Raw genomic sequence first — 16,832 nt, forward strand, 5'->3', positions numbered from 1 at the left:
GTGTTCTTTTTTTAAAAAACTGGTACACACTATTCACACCTATATTTCAAGTTTGGAAATGCATGCTTGCAAGTAGCAATACAAAAGTATTAATGAAGAATGCATAATCTCTAAAAATTATTGAAACATCCCTGCTACCAATACATTTCTAAATACAAAACTAACATATTTGTTACTTCTGAGAAGCTAGAGAAGTTTGTTTTCAAAACAGATAAAATTCAGTCTTTAGGTGTGAATGCTATAAATGACAGCTTTTTTTTTTTTTTAAAAAGAAATTCTTAGTTATTTGGGATCCTTAAGCATGCAAACGCTTTGAACAGGAGGGTCCGCAAAGGAACCAGTGTTGTATTATGGCATCCAGTTAGGCAGAGCTGGGAATGCCTCTGGGTCATCTACACCAGGAACTGAAGCACTTGACCTATCAGTCCTGCTACCACGGTTTGGACATCGACCATGCCTGCATCCACAATGTCCTCCCCTGACACCACATCCTGAGCGGCCTAGGTCTCCAAAATTGATTTCCAGTTGAGACGCTATATCATTTGCTGGCTTCCGGAAATGATGGTCCAGAACTGGATCTTCACAGCATGATCCTCTTCACTTTTTGATTTATGCAAAACAAATCCCCTTTTCCATTGTTGCACCTTCATTTGGTTTTCTGATATTAAATTCTGCTTTTGCCCCGTCTTTATTTTGAATAACTTTCCATTCATCCAAAGTCATCTCTTTTGGACCCCCTTCCTTAACCTCTTCAACGTCATTCTTATTTTCAGTACCTGTCTCCTCATCTTTGGGTGTTTCAGTCACACTGCATTGCTCCACATCAGTTCGTTGATCTTGGACAGTTCCCCAGTTGTGAAGTCCGCTACCTCCACGTTTGTCCTCATGCTTTGGGCCAGATCTATTATTCCACTATGCCTATCAAATTCACGTTTGCTATGAGAATCAGCAAATCCATCGCCTCAGCCCATGCCATGTACAAGGCCTCCTTGACCCCTTCCAAGATCACCTTGGCCTCGAATAGGCCTTTCAGTAATCAGTCTATCAACTGAAAATTTACCTCCTTCCCGCTTTCTGCAAGGCTTTTCAAGTCTTCTTTCCCCGAGGCGGTCGTTTTTCTGGTCTTGTATCAATTATTTTCCCTTCACCCTGAAGTTATTCACGTCTTCTTCCAACTTGCTTTATTCCTTCTTTCTTAAGCACCATTGGCAGCTGCGCCTCCTTTTTTTAGTCAACCATGCCAAGGATGGGGGACAACGAGTTCTTGCGGTGTTTCTGGGACTCTTTACACAACTGTTTGCCTCTCACGTTAGAGTAGCCTTGACCCCGGAGTCCCCAACGCCACCCCCGCTGGCTTCCTTTTTCTTGTTCTCTGCTGCCTTCAGTACCTCGAAAGGGTCCGATTCGTCGTCAAATAGCTGGTCGAATCGGATAACCACACAGCCGCAGAAAATTCATAGAGGTGATTTTTCAATCTCTTAAGACATACAGTATTACATTCTCAAACAACAATGTGCTGGATAGCTTTATGTCAACTTGATACAAGCTACCATCACCTGAGCGGAGAGAACCTCAATTAAGAAAAAGGCTCCCTAAGATCTGACTCTATAAGGGTTCTACCCAAGCCTGTAGAGCATTTTCTTAATTGGTGATTGATGGAGGAGGGTCCAGCCCACAGTGGTTGGTGCCAGCCCTAGGCTGCTGGTCATGTGTTCTCTAAGAAATCAGGCTGAGCAAGCCATTGATGAACAAGTTAGTATTTAGCTCCTCTCCATGGCCTTGGCATCAGCTCCTGCCTCCGGTTCCTGCCCTGTTTGAGGCCCTGTCTTGACTTCTTTCGATGATGAATAGCAATATAAAAGGGTAAGTCAAATAAATCTTTTCCTCCCTGGCTTGTTTTTAGGTCATGGTGTTTCATTATAGCAAAAGGAATCCCAACTAAGACAAGAAATAACCACAGCATGGGTAATTGCCATCAATTCAGAAAGAGCCCAGGGAAAGTACTGACAATTAGTTGCTTGTGTCTTAATTTCACTACAATGTTTTCTCCCCCTTTTCTGAATTTGCATGCAGCATAAAAATCATCTTTTATCTTTTTCATTATTATTTAATTGAAATTTTACATATCAATCCCACTTCCCACTTCCTCCACCTCCTCCCCAACCTCCCATTTTATATTCTTAAGTTACAGCAACTAATTCTTGTATGAATGCTAATTATCTAAATGTCATTCACTTTCTCTGAGTGTCCTTTTTTGGCTACTGTAATTAAGTCACACATGGTAAATAGATTTTTGTATTTGGCATATTAGTTATTTTATTGTTGCCTCAGTCAAATACTTGAGAAGAAGCGGCTTGAGGGAGAGGAGACCACACTTTTGTGGTCAGGAGGCTTGGCTGCTAGAGTTCTGTCAGCGATGGCTGGAGTTTGCAGCACGGTCAGTTAGGTGCCAGCAGGTCAACCAGCAGAGCCTTGGCTAGAACCATAAGCTGCCACCCCATGGCCCTACACCTACCGGTTAGGCCCCATGCTCAAAGAATTCCAAAGTCCCCTGGAACAATGCCATCAGCTGATGACCAAGTATCCAAACAAAAAACCTGTGGGGGGCAGTTAATAGCCAAACACTTGTTTAACAATCAAACCACTTGGAAAATTAATTTAGTTGATTATTCATTGGGATAAATTATTCCCTAACAGGATTAAATTCTACATTTTATAACTCTTTGAGAACACTGTATATTATACAGAATGTGACATTTAGTCTCATTCTTTGAATATATATTCTATTCTTTTAGCATACTAGTAATATATTAAAGGATATGAAACAACGTTTTTCAGTGTAGTTAACAAATAATCCACTTTCCATTCTACCTTAGGAGTGTGATAATTAAAGTCTCGTTTTCTATTCATTTCTTTGCTGTTTGTCCTGTTTTTACATAAAGAGTGTGCGGTAACAAGCAAAATAAAAGGAACTGGCCTGTGTTATGGTTTTAATGTGTCCCTTGAAGGGGCCTGTTGAAAAAGCAGTCCCCAGTGCATCAGTGTTCAGAGAAGGGCTGGATGAGACATAATGATGCCACAAGAGCAGAGTGAGTGCTTAATTCTGTGATCCTGGGAGTAGGGTCGTTTTAGAAAGTCAAACGATGGCACATGCCTGTAATCCCAGCACTTGGGAGGCAGTGGCGTAAAACGGACCAAGGCAGTGCAGCCATGTAAGGGTCACTCAAAAGTTTTCAGGCTGCGACTTTACCCCTGTGGTGTGTGTTTACCGGAAGTGGTGAGACGCGGAGACTCCGGTCTCTTCTGTCACAGCTGTTACACATTGACACCATTGTTAGAGCGGTCAAACCAGCCAGAGGCTCACGAATGAGTGGATATTTCAATAAAACTTTAATTCAAGACAGAAATCTGAATTTCACATCATTTTCATGTGTCATGAAAAGTGCTTTGGTTCTGAGATCACAGAATTTCTGCCACAGAGTTTCATAAATTACCATAGATTACCAACCCCTGTTCTAAGGGAACTTAGGTTAGACTCTGCCTAACTTTGTGCAAACAGCGGTCAGCCTGGGTCTTCTAAAGCAGGTAACAACAGATTCCAACATTGGAATACTGGAACTGGAATAGCAAATTCCAGATCGTGTGGCGTTAGGGTACGGGTTCAGATTTTGGGGGAAGCCTGTTTTCTGTTTGTGCTCTTCTGGAATTTGGATAGAGTTTTCTTTCCTTATTCAGGTGTTAAGGCTTTCCTCTCAGAGTGGTGGTGTTCAGGTGGTAAAAGCTTTATATGTAGTGGGGTCTAGTGGGGAATGGCTAAGCCTCTGCTGGCGATGGGGTGACCCTCAGATAAAACCAGAATCCCTTGAAACTGAGTCGTTATAACAGAGTATGCCCGAGTCCTTCTGACTTTGAGTCTTCCCCTGTGATCTCTTTCTCACACAGGAGGACCCATGGTGATGCCAGCTCCATGATGTAACTCAGTCTAGAGCGCTGAACAGATAGGGCTGTCCATGCCAGAATGGCCATGCCTTCCAGACCGTGAACTCTTAAAACCTCCTTTCATGCATTGCCCACTGCCCAGTCTCCGGAACTTTGTCACAACCGATATATTTTATTCTTCACATGAAGCTGAGTCGAGATGGTTACAATTACTTTGTGTGTCATCTTTTGCCTCAGGTATATTTTTGCAGCCTACATTTTTTTTTTAAGTTCTCTTAATGCACAGGCCTTAGTGTTGGATACGGAATCCAGTTCCCCTGCTGCAGTTCCCACAGGAACTTACCTCTTGTAAGACAAGCTCTTACCTCTTGTCTCCCAAGTGGTCATTAAAGCCAGGGCTGTAACAGCTGCTGACACTCTTTACAGTTCCATTTCCTCCTCCTTCTGGACCCCCGGGGCTTTCCTGGCTTTCTTTAGACCAGACTGTGTATTTATGAAAAGATTGCCGCAGTTTCCCAGCGTTTTAAGGACAGTTCGTAGCAGCAGGTGGGGCTTTAGAAACTTTGCATTTAAGGAGGTGGATGTCCTTGAGGCTTTATAGTTGTTCCTTCCCTTTTCTACTGTTTTCTTTCTCAAGCTCAAATCGAATTTATGCTTCCCATCTTCTTTCTTGTAGAAAACTTTGACCTTATCCACTCTTACCTTTCTGTTGTTTATTTTTCTTTTAAATCGGTGGTCCCAGGATCCTGTATGATGCCAAACTTTTGAGTGTAAAGGAGCCCACCTACCTTGAGTCATCTGCTTTCAATCCCAGGTTAGCACAGGAAATTAGACATTGTTTTGCACATGAGTCCTCAGATCCAGGGTCTGTCTGCAATGGTTGGGGTGTCAAAATTCTTGCAAAAATGTCGTTTCCTTACTTCAGGTATTCTAGGGACTATGCTGAGGAAGTAGCTCCAAGGTTCCCGCTGTATTTAGACCCCCGGACTATCTCTGTTTATTATCTAACCTACTCTAATAACCTCAGGAATTTCCCTGTTTCTAGAAAATGATACTCTTCTCATGATTCTGGCTTAGGTACCTTGTCTGCACCCTCGTCTTCGGGCTTTAGGGATTAGCTCTTTACAAACAAAGACATGGAAGGTTGCCAGATGTTTTCAGTGCTTTTTCTGATGTATTGTTCTCTTGTTCTTACTCCTTCAGGCTGGTAATGAGAAATAAATGTGGTCAGGGAGAAGCATAATAACATTTTTAAAATGGCAAATCCCATACTATATCTTCCTACGTGTTTGAAAGGTGATGGTTCTGAAGAGGCTGATAGTATTTCCACAGAGAGGAAAAGGGCTGTGAGATACTGGGAGACCAAAAGCACCAGAACTGCTAGCTGATGGCATGACGTGTCATCGAGGGACAAGGAATGTGACTTCCAGGTTTCTGTTGGTCCAGTGTTTTGAGTTGCGACTGTAGACATAATGAGTTTGGGAAACCTTCATGTTTACTTTGGTACTTGAGTTCATGGACTCATAGCTCCCAGGGAACAGAATACATACAGACTGGAGACCATTAACCGTTACTAGCACCTTACACTATCTCTGGTCCTATGCAAAGCAATTGAACTGAACTGAGCATTTCTTTAGTGTTTAATGTGGTTTTAAACTTGACTGCTGTGATTTCAGAATTGTCTTGTTTGGCAGAATAGAATTGTTCACCTGTTAAAATTGTAAAAAAAAAAATCACATTATTGTATTTTAGAATTCTTTTATCTGGGTGACTCTTTGATCACCCATTTTAAAGTCTTTTCTTTTTTTTAGGTTCTCATGTCTCAAACCACAGAAACCGATTCTAATTAATTCAAGCAGAGAAATGAATTCTTTTGAAAGATGTAAGTGACTCAAACTCAAGGAGAAGTTAAATATCAGGTATCCAGAGACACTGGAGCAGGGACCAAAGAATGGTTTCTTAAGCAGTCCCTACAGGATATCAAAAAAGAATTCTCCCCATCCTTCCATATACATATACATATACATGTATGTATAATTTTTTGAAATAAAAATTCTGTGTGTAGCCCTAGTAATCCTGTAACTCTCTCTGTAGAAGGCTGGCTTCGAACTCACAAAGATCCACCTGCCTCTGCCTCCAGAGTTCTGGGATGAAAGGTGTGTGCACCACCGTCCAGTGTATTTTCTTTATAATTTTTAAAATTGCATTATATGTGTGTGCACATGAGAGCATGTGCATGTATGTGTATGTGTGTGCATGTGTATGCCACAGTGTACATATGGACAAGTCAGTTATGTCTTCCCACTACATATGCCCTAGGTTGGAACTCAGAACATAGGGTTCAGTGGGAAATGCTTTTTCTCACTGAGATTTCTCTTCTCCCACGCTCTCTTTTCCTCAGTCCAACAAACAAACACCTTTGGAGCAAGAACTTGACACCATCGGTGAGGTTCACACAGCCTCAGTATCCAACCCCACTTTTGAAGCCATGATCATTCAAAAATGAACAAATAAATTTCCATCTCTATAGCCTTTCTACAACAAAAATGATTCCTACATCATTTTGGCCTTAACTTAGTAATTATGCCATTTGTCTGTAAGAAACCTAAAGCCACACAATTACTGGATCAGCCCATCTGCCTTGGGCTACCAGCAGTCATTAGATGGGACCACATTGATTGTTCAGGAGGATAGAAGCAGTAAGCAGAGATCAAAATCACCACAGCACCCCCACTCACCAGATCAGGGTGCCTTCCCAAGAATGTAACTCACATTAAACAGGAATGTTTTAGGATGAAGAGATGGCTCAGAGGTTAAGAGCACTGACTGCTCTCCCAGAGGTCCTGAGTTCAATTCCCAGCAGTCACATGGTGGCTCACAACCATCTGTAATGAGACCTGATACTCTCTTCTGGCCTGCAGCCAGAATATAGGCAGCAGAACACTACATACATAATAAATACTAAATCTTAAAAAAAAGTTGAAAAAAACCAGGAATGTTTCCTTTAATGTCATACATCAAAGAAGAGTCCAAGACTTTTAACAAGTTCATCTTAAGGTGTATATATATATATATATATATATATATATATATATATATATATAGTCTATATATAGAGAGAGACTTTATTACTTGTCATTTGAGTATACATTTGCTATTATTTAGATAGTATTTTGTGTTTATGAAGCATCCAAAGAAGCTGGTTAATAATCCTTGTTTATAGAGGTTTTAATTCACTACATTTAAAGATCTTCAAATTATTTCTTCTGTTTGATGCTAATAAAACGATCCACAGAGATGACTTGTAATTCTGTTTTACTTCTGTGTTGAAATATTTTAAGACTTCTTACAGGTAAGCATTCATGTTGCCTTCTCTTATGATGCTGATAGTAAGTAAGGATAGGTTTGGGGATTAGAGGAGAATGCCAGCAGTCAATGCAAATAGTTTACACGATTTAATAACAGCATATGACACATGGGAAATCTATGGAAGCTTTCAGGAAGCCAAAGAGAGCTTTATAAACATTGGTCTTAATAATTCAAACATCCTTATTAGGTCCACGAGTTCATAGTCAAAATGAAACAGAAATCTTTCTAATTAACAAGTCTTATGAGACTGGTGCATTTCAGTGGAGGTTTTATTTTGTCTGCATTGGCTTATTATATGGTGTGGCGAACGTTCCACGCCATGGGGTCTGCATCACCACCCAACCGGTATGGACCGCGACTCCATACCTACCACGAGCTCTATAATGTCCTAGGGGTTAAAACAAGACACACACACAGATACAGAGTTAGTATCATTCCCTCAAGGAACAGGGAAGACAGGGCCTTATAATATGGTGTTGTTAGTTATGTTTGCTGTCTACTAAAAGTCTTGTCTCTTCATATCACTTGTAATTTTGTCACATGGGGGCATGTCCAGATAAGTATCACCTTGCTCTTGCTTCTAGTATGCTGAACATTTTCATTTAAATGAAGTGTAAGAAATTGCTGGCATCTCTTCCAGGCTGGTACTGGGAATTCTAGGAAGACATCTCCTCTGTCATCCCTTTTCTCCACAAGATAGCAAAGCCTGGAGTTAGCTGACTGTGGAGGAGAGTCCTTTCCCACCAAGAACACCTGTACTAAATTATCATATGACCAAGCAACCAATGCCTATTGTATTAAGTCATTAAAATTTCAACTTTTGTTATTGAAGCTAATGGTACTCTGATTAATATAATATCATTGTGCCCTGGTTGATTTTTGTCAATCTGACACAAACTTCAGTATATTTGGGAAGAGTGGATCTTAACTGAGAAAATACTTCCATTAGATTGGCCATGTAGGCAGTCTGTGGGGGTGTTTTCTTGATTAATGCTTGAGATGAGAGGGCCCAGCTCGCAGCAGGCAGGGTCACCCCTAGGCAGGCTCTCTTGGTTGTATAAGAGAAAAGGCAGAGCAAGCCAGCAATCAGCATTCCTCCATGGCTTCTGCTTCAGCTCCTATTCCAGGTTCTTGTCTTGTGTTTTTACCCCAAATTCCCTCAGGGTACAATGGTGGGATATGACCTGAAAGCTATAAGATGAAATAAACCCTTTTCTCCCCAGGTTGCTTTCGGTCATTCTGTTTTCTTATAGCAGTGGAGACTCTAGGACATCATAGAAGAACACTTACGTGACCCTCTTCTTTAATCTAACTCTATCTGCATCTAGCCCTTTTTCATTATCTGTTTGTTCAACAAATGATGTGGGATTCCCCTCTGTATACTGTGAATACCATTGGTTAATAAAGGAACTGTCTTGAGCCTGGGCAGGGAATAGAGGTAGACAGGGAAAAATAAAGTGAATGCTGGGAGAAAGAAAGAGGAGTCAAGGAGAAGCCATGGAGCCTCCACTAGAGACAGACATGCTGAAACTTTGCTGGTGGGCCCAACCTCTTGGTGATTCACAGATTAATGAAGATGGGTTAAATTAAGATGCAAGAGTTAGCAAATAATAAGCTAGAGCTAATGGGCTAAGTGGTGATTTAAATAATATGGTTTCTGTGTGATTATTTCTGGAGTCTGAGTGGTGAGGAAACAAACAAGTAGTTTCTTTACAATGAACAAATAAAATTTCAAGTATCTATAATGTTCTAGGAACAATACTTATTGTACAGTAATGAACATACATGGAGGACATTCTTCTTTTTGTAGCAAAAGGTCCACTCATGTAAATGGACGAGGAGACTTTGTGGGAAGAAAGATCAGAGGTGCATGAAAGGAGTACAGTGATCTTCATTCATTCCAGGCAACCACTTTCTGTGAAAGTGACCCTTGTGTTGTGTGCAGATGGGCCAAAGAAAGACTGAGGATTAAGGCTAGGCAACAGCATGTGTGAAAGTCCCTGGGCTACAGACGGTGTACATATTCAGTGTACAACAGAAGGTAATGGCTAATGTGCCATCTCCTGTATGGCAGCACCCTTTAGTGGACAAGTAAATTTGAACTCTGCCATGTTTAAAAGTGTACTACACAATGGTGTTTTCAGCCCAGGTCTGGGCTTCTCTGCATCCTGGAATGTGATGAATGAGAGTGGCTAGGATGAACTGATGACCTGTGCCTTTCTTCCAAAAGTCACCCTGCTGTGTCAGTCTAGTGGCAGCCAGCTAATTATGCACAGGATTTTAGCATCTTGTTGGTGTGGCAGTATGATGTCTGATCCTTCAAAAGAACCTGCTTCAGATATTCTGTCCTCTCAAGTTTTACATATATATATATATATATATATATGTTTGTATGTATGAATGTATAACTGTATATCCAAACTAGAGCAAAATTGATCATTTTTGGCACCATATCCACCAACCACTTCTGTTGCCAGAGGTTTCTGTCTCACCAGTCTCACAACCATTCAGCTCCAAAGAAACACACAGAAGCCTACATTAATTACATTAATGTAATTAACTAATTACTTACATTAATTTTGCTTCCTCTGCATCTGGGTGGTGACTACAGACTGTACCTTTCCTCTTTCCAGAATTCTCCTGTTCTGGTCACCCTGTCTATACTTCCTACCTGGCTACTGGTCAATCAGCATTTTATTAAACCAGTACAAGTGACAAAAACAGGCTACAAGACCATTTTCCCACAGCACCCTTCCCATGTCCCACCCCTTCATTTCTTCCTTTTTTATTCTTTGTCTTCTGAAAGACAGTCACTGTGTTTCTGTGAGAACAAATGAGTACAGGAAAAGAATATATGGAATTACTGTAACATATATCTACTGGAAATTACAAAAAAACAACAATCGTGAGCAATGAATTGGGGAAGGCTCTATGTCATCTGAGAACTGCGAATGTCTGTGTTGTAGATTATGTAGCACTGTAAAAAATTCTCCTTAAATCTAAATCATCATACAACAGAGATGCTTATGTGTACATGCTTGTGGCCACTGTTGACAATAGCCAAGTAATGTAAATCAGTGGATAAATGGAAAGAAAAATGTGGCATATGTAGACATTATTTGGCTATAAAGCATAGAATTCTGTCTTTGCAGGAAGACAGATGGGACTGGAGGTCATCATGTTAAATGAATTAAACCAGGCTTGGAAAGACAGATCTCACGTTTTCTCTCATTTGTGGAATTTAGATTTAAAAGCAAAAATAAAACCTGAAGGTAGAAGAGGGATTTGTTCTGGGGAAGAGGAGCATTAAGTGGAGGGGAACAAGACAGGATGTGAGTAGCCTAAAGTCCTTGATACTCACACATATAAAGATGTCATAATGAAACCTGTTGTTCTGTACAATGAAATACGCTAAAGACAGCAAATTCCCCGTTAGATATTTTTCTCCTCTTCTGCTCCCTGTCTCCATCAGATGGACATACTTTGTTGGGTGTGAGACAGGCACAGCACCAAAGGAAAGCAGAGCCACTCCCTAAATGTCTGTGCTGAATTACACACCAGCTTTAGAACCCACAGAAGCAAATGGCAGCTGGAAGATTTCCCCCCTACTGGAGCTTCAAGATGAATGAACTTTCATACACCTGGATTGGGTCGAGTTAGCATCAAGAGAAACAAATTGGACGCCTCTCAGCGCCCATGAGAATACTTGGCAGCAAAAAGATCTCCATTTCACCTGGTTCTTTGCATACACCAACAAAAATAACAGTAGCACCAGCTGCCAGGATTGCATTCTTGGTGGTCCAGCTCCTGATGCATACATTTCCTCCATCACGGTGGCTGCTCCCAGGGCTGTGCTGATGCAGCCCTGGTCAGAAATAGGCTGGAAGCCAGGGACTGAACCTTTCTGCTTTAATGTTTCTACTCCAGGTGAAGAGTGGAGAGCTCTGCAAGGTTCAATAGCTTTGCCCTACATCAGAAATCTCACGAGTGACAGGATCCAGACCATACCCAAGCCCCAGCCATTTCCTTCAACAGTGCTGCTTCCCAAAGCTACCATTTATCAAGGGCCCTCTGTCCCCCTCTGTCCCCCTCTATCTTCATCATGTGCTGTATTTAGACCCAAAGTGATCCAATCTCTTTTTATCTGGAACTGCAAGAATGGACATGAACTTGGGCTGGAGAGATGGCTCTGAGGTCAAGGGCACTTGCAACCCTTCCAGGGAAAGCAAATCCTGGGTGACTCACAATCACCTGGAACTCCAACTCCACTGTAGCACCTCAGACTTTGTTCTGACTTTCATAACACATCACACACACACACACACACACACACACACACACACACACACACATGTACACACACATTCACGCACACACATGCACACACTTGCACACACACATGCACGCACACACATATGCATGCACACATGCACACACATGTACACACATATGCACGCACACAGGAACACACATGTACACATATGCATGCACACACATGTATACACATGCACACACATGTACACACATGCATGCACACACACAATTCAAAAATAAACCTTAAAAAATGTTCAGGGACCATTGCAGCTGGTTATGCCCACATCCTGGAGTCACTGTCCTTCTCCTGGGTTCTGCTCCACTCTTGTCTAATTCCTTCACTCCGGCCACTCCAGGGTTCTCTCGCTACAACTTGGCAGTCCAATTTGCATCTGATTTCTTGGCTCTGGAATCTACAGTGTGACTGGGCTGGATTTAGTTCTGGATTCCCTACTTGTGGCTTTGGGCTGACTCCAGGTCAGGTCATTGCCTGACCTGGCCTGCTGCTCTCCTTCAGCCTGATCCCTCCCTTCCTGCCGCTCTGTACTTGCCAGAAGGGGAATGAGCAGGCTGTCAAAAGCAGAGAGTGCATTTGCAGCAAGGGGCCTTAATTTTTCCAGAATTCTGCAGCTAACGTAGAAAATGAAAACAATGATCTCCAATTTGACAAACTAGGAGAGGATGTGCGAATTTGAGAGTTAATGATGGCAAAGGGATCCTGAAGATAGGGGCCTCCTTCATAAATGAGTTACTGCTCGAATCATACCAAAGCACTTCATGTCCTGAAGGTGATCAGAACAGGACCTAGCACATTATAAAGTGTTCATAAAAGGGAACTATTAACCACACTTTAGATGCTAGAAGAGCCCTTTGATGCCACCAACATTAAACTCTCGCCTTATTATATATATTATATATAATATATAATTATATATATTATATATTATAATTAAAGATTTCCTATTTAGATATAGCCTCACTCTTCTGTTTATCTTGTTTTGCTTTATAAATATGCATTTTTATTTTAGTTGGTACGTAATAGTTGTATTATGCTTATGACATAAAGTGTGCAATTTAACGTATGTATAACAATATGCAATAATCAGAACTGGGTAATTGGTGCATATATAATCTTAAACGTGTATTATTTCTCAGTGTTACTAATGTTCAAACTTCCTTTACTACTTATTTCAGGATGTACAAGTGATTGCTGTCAATCATGGTTATCCTGTTATCCTGTGGTGTTCTGAAGCATGAGAAGCTCTGAAGCATGGTTAATAAAAACTCAGAGATTGAAATTGTGGTTCAACCTAAAGACTCAAAAAGCAAAGCTGTCAGCCACTGGTTCTTACCTCGACCTCAATCTGAAGTGGCGATCCTGCCTCCCAAAATCTCAGAATGACACTGTGTTTGAGAGCTGTCTGCTCCCATGTTACAATCCTCTCTAGGGCTGGGATTAAGGCGTGCACCCCTGGGATTTAAGTCATGCACCACCCAGTTTCTATGGCATGCTGGTATGGCTACTGGGGTTAAAGGTGTGTGTTAGCATTACCTGGTCTGTAAGGCTGTGCAATGCGGCTGTTTTACTCTCAGATGTTCAGGCAAGCGTTATTTATTAGAAGGCAAATGAAATGCCACTACAGCTCTCCTATTCAGTTGCATCTCCAAAACCCATTAACCATCGTCTCTCCCTGCGCCTCCTCCACATTATCTCCAGGCCCTGGTGTTTATGATTTCCCTTCTAGTTTTATAAGATCAAGGTCTTTAGCACTTGCATGTAAGCGAGACTATAGAGGATTTGTCTGTCTATTCTTGGTTGACTTCACTTAACACCCTGTTCTCTAATTCAATCTGCATTGCTGTAAATGAGGAAAAAAATCCTTTTTTGATTGCTGAGTCATATTCCATATGTCTCTACTTATACACACTTCTCTTTTTAATGTAGCAGTTATGGTTAGAGAATGCCTGTGCTTAGGGGCTAGAGATGGCTCAATGGTTAAGAGCACTTGCTGCTTTTGGAGGTGACCTGGGTTGAGTTCTCAGCACCCATGTGGAAGCACATGACTACTTTAGTTCTAGAGTATCTGCCGCCCTCTTCTGGCCTCCATGGGCACTGCATGCATGTGGTGCGCATACAAACATACAAGCCAAACAACTCTTACAGATAAAATGAATCATATTTTTTAAAAGGAAATTGCTTGCTTGCTAGCCCAGGTGGCACAGGTTGTTAGTGCAGCTACTTGGCAGGCTGAGACAGAAAAGTTGAGAGCTCAAGGCTTACCAGGATTATACATTGAACACAGGGTTAACTTGGACAACACAGTGAGACCCTGACTCAAGATAAATGGTAAAAACAAAAAAGAGCTGAGGCCACATCTCAGTGGCAGAGGACCTTCCCCCTGTGAGGAAGGCCCTAGGTTCAATCCCCAGAACCTCAAAAGGAAAAAATGAAATATTTTTACTTGCATGGTATGCATAGATCAAGGTTTACAGCCACTCCTGGGACTTACATTTACACTGAACCCAGTTCAGCCAGCTCCAAAGAACTTTTCCTCCTGCTGAAATTAATTGTTGAAACCACATGGGACTTCATACTGGAACTTTTCTTTAAGTGCAATATGTCAACTTTATAAGTCTATTTATTTGGAGAACTGATTGGTATAGGCAAAAGTTATGTTCAAAGGTTTATTTGAAAATAAATGACTCTTGGTTTTTGGTACTTTTGAGACAGGATCTCTACATGCAGCCCTGACTGACCTGGTTCTCTGTATATGAGGCTTCAAACTCACAGAGATCCAGAATACATTTCTGTAGGTTAGAAAATAATGTCGGTATTTTCTAATCTGGCTTATAGTATAAACTTAAGTAGTTCTTACCACTCCAAAGTTTGGCAACCATAACAAGAGTTCTTAAAAATTAGAAGTTTGACTTAATGAATGTCATGTAAGATGAACATGATTTCTCATACTCTCAAATGCCAACAGTTTTTTTTTTAAAATCAGAACAACTAGCTACACATGTCAAGATTAGGATGCTCCTTTTACGAATCCTATCTCATTCCTGTTCTAACACTTAAGTCAGGAGCTATACAAACACACTAGCGTACACACACACATGCACACACTCACACACACACATGCACACACTCACACACACACACACACACAGTGAAGCACTGGATGTACACAGAAACAATAGCCAAGGCCAAGCTATATATGACAGTAGAGCTCTGACCTCTAACCTATGTGGCAACCAGTCCAAACTAGTCAGAACTTTGTCAATCAGAAGTAGCTACCCTATTTTTGCCTCAAAAATAAGTCAACATCTACTAAGTAAAGCCAATATGCATCCTAATTAATTGCACAAGTTACCTTATATCTAGTTATATTTCTCAAGGCTCCTTATCAAGACACCTTCCTTCCAGAAAGATTACACAAGAAACATGCTTTCTCTCTCTGTGTGTCTCTCTCCTTGTCTCTCTGTCTCTGTGTCTCTGTCTCTCTCTTTTTCTCTTTCTCTGCCTGTCTGTCTCTCTCCCCATTCTCACCTGGATTGCCTTTGGTTCTTTGTGTTTCCTTTGTCATTTCACCAAGACACAGCCTGTACTTCTCAGTGCTGGAGACCAAACATTCAGTCCGGTGCAGAGCCCATATAGGCTCCTGTACTTGGACACTTACACAGTTTGGCAAGTTCATACAAGTTCTGTGAGTTGGCACTGGCATTGAAGCTCTTTGCATTCTGCCCTTGGATATTTATTCAAAATTATGTGTGTATATATATACATACATATATCTATACATATATACATACATATATGTATACATATATGAATATACTCACTTTGAATTATTTAGTATTTTTGGCAGAATTAGCCATCCTTTTTCGTTTTAAAACTTCAAATTTGTTATTTTGTATATATACGTTATACTCACATGTGTTGTTTATATATATATGTGCACACATCTTGAGCAAAGAACAGATATTGGCAATATCGGGTGGCTTCCTCACTTTCTACTTTGGTTTAATATTTTAATTTCAAGTATGTACCTTTTAAATCATAAGATAAGAGGGGTTTTTAGACCTAAAGCTTAAATACTTACTCATTAGAATCTGAAAAGCAATTTAAGACTGGACTTTGCAAACCCAGTTTTCTATTATTTTCTTCAGATTCCTTAAACTACCTGTGCTTAAACTACTTTATCCTAAATGTACATAAAGCTTGTATATATGTTCATAAGAATTTTCTTAAAACTGTCCATTGTCTATATAGGATGTTTCCATCCAAGGATCAGCAACATGGGAAGAACATTAAACATCATGAAATCATTTCCCTTTGCAGTAACAGGGACTGTGCTGTTCTTCCACCTTAGTTTTTAGGACATAGCCTCTCACCAAACATGGTGCTTACCAGCTGGGCAAAACCAGTTTTACACTGAGCTGAAAGGGTCCTCCTGCTTCCACTGACCTCAATTCCAGAACTTTCCACCCCCACTCAGATACGCTAGAGCCCCCATTGAGAACTATGATCTCATATTTTTTGGTAAATCCTACCTCAAAACTAAAACTAAGCCTGATGAATATTAAGCAGGTGTGCTGTTACTAGTTTAAGATCTCTTGGAATACAGCCTTCGGAGACAAAATCAGACCAATTGCCAGAACTCATTGAACTTTCCAGAACTTGTCAATCAGCCAAAGACCAGCAAACAAGCATTAAAATAAATGTAAGCATACCATGTTCATATTCATTAACTGTAACAAATACACGAGACAATGCACAAAGAGAAAGAGGCTATTTGGGCTCACAGTCTGGGAGGTTTCAGTTCATAGTTGGCTGCCTCTGTGGTGAGGCAGTGCTTCGAAGCAAGTGCTAAACATACTCAGCTCATAGCCAAGGAGAGAGATGGGGAGGATCAGCAGGGGAAGAGTGAAGAGAAGGATTGGGGTCCCATTCCTGACTGATTTTAAGGACACCCCCCAACATCCTGAAGATCTCACAGTGGACCATGATTCTTAAGGTTTCTGGGACCTCCCTGAAGTTCTACTTTGGCTAACAAGCTGTTAGCATGGGTATTTGAGGTACATGCAGAGACTGTAGCCAATATTGGGTATAGGGTTTGAAGCAGTGGCTTGGGTTTACTCTAGAAACAGAGTTTCTCACCACCACTGATGCCCCCATAGGAAAATGAACACCAAAGTAAGGAACTTCAAAT

At 41.0% G+C, this 16,832-nt stretch overlaps 1 long non-coding RNA gene and 1 pseudogene across 1 annotated transcript; one reads left to right on the forward strand and one right to left on the reverse strand.

Annotated features, from left to right (window-relative positions):
• Positions 1–348: 348 nt before the first annotated feature.
• Positions 349–1,448, reverse strand: LOC125395964 (SERPINE1 mRNA-binding protein 1 pseudogene; annotated as a pseudogene).
• A 284-nt stretch (positions 1,449–1,732) lies between these two features.
• LOC146893780 (uncharacterized) lies at positions 1,733–5,998 on the forward strand. The gene is made up of 3 exons (XR_015002657.2): positions 1,733–1,863; positions 3,943–4,176; positions 5,751–5,998. It is a non-coding gene; the product is annotated as an uncharacterized LOC146893780 (long non-coding RNA).
• Positions 5,999–16,832: the final 10,834 nt, after the last annotated feature.

This window comes from Myodes glareolus, chromosome 8 (assembly GCF_982192425.1).
Source record: "Myodes glareolus chromosome 8, mMyoGla1.1, whole genome shotgun sequence".
Taxonomy (NCBI): domain Eukaryota; kingdom Metazoa; phylum Chordata; class Mammalia; order Rodentia; family Cricetidae; genus Myodes; species Myodes glareolus.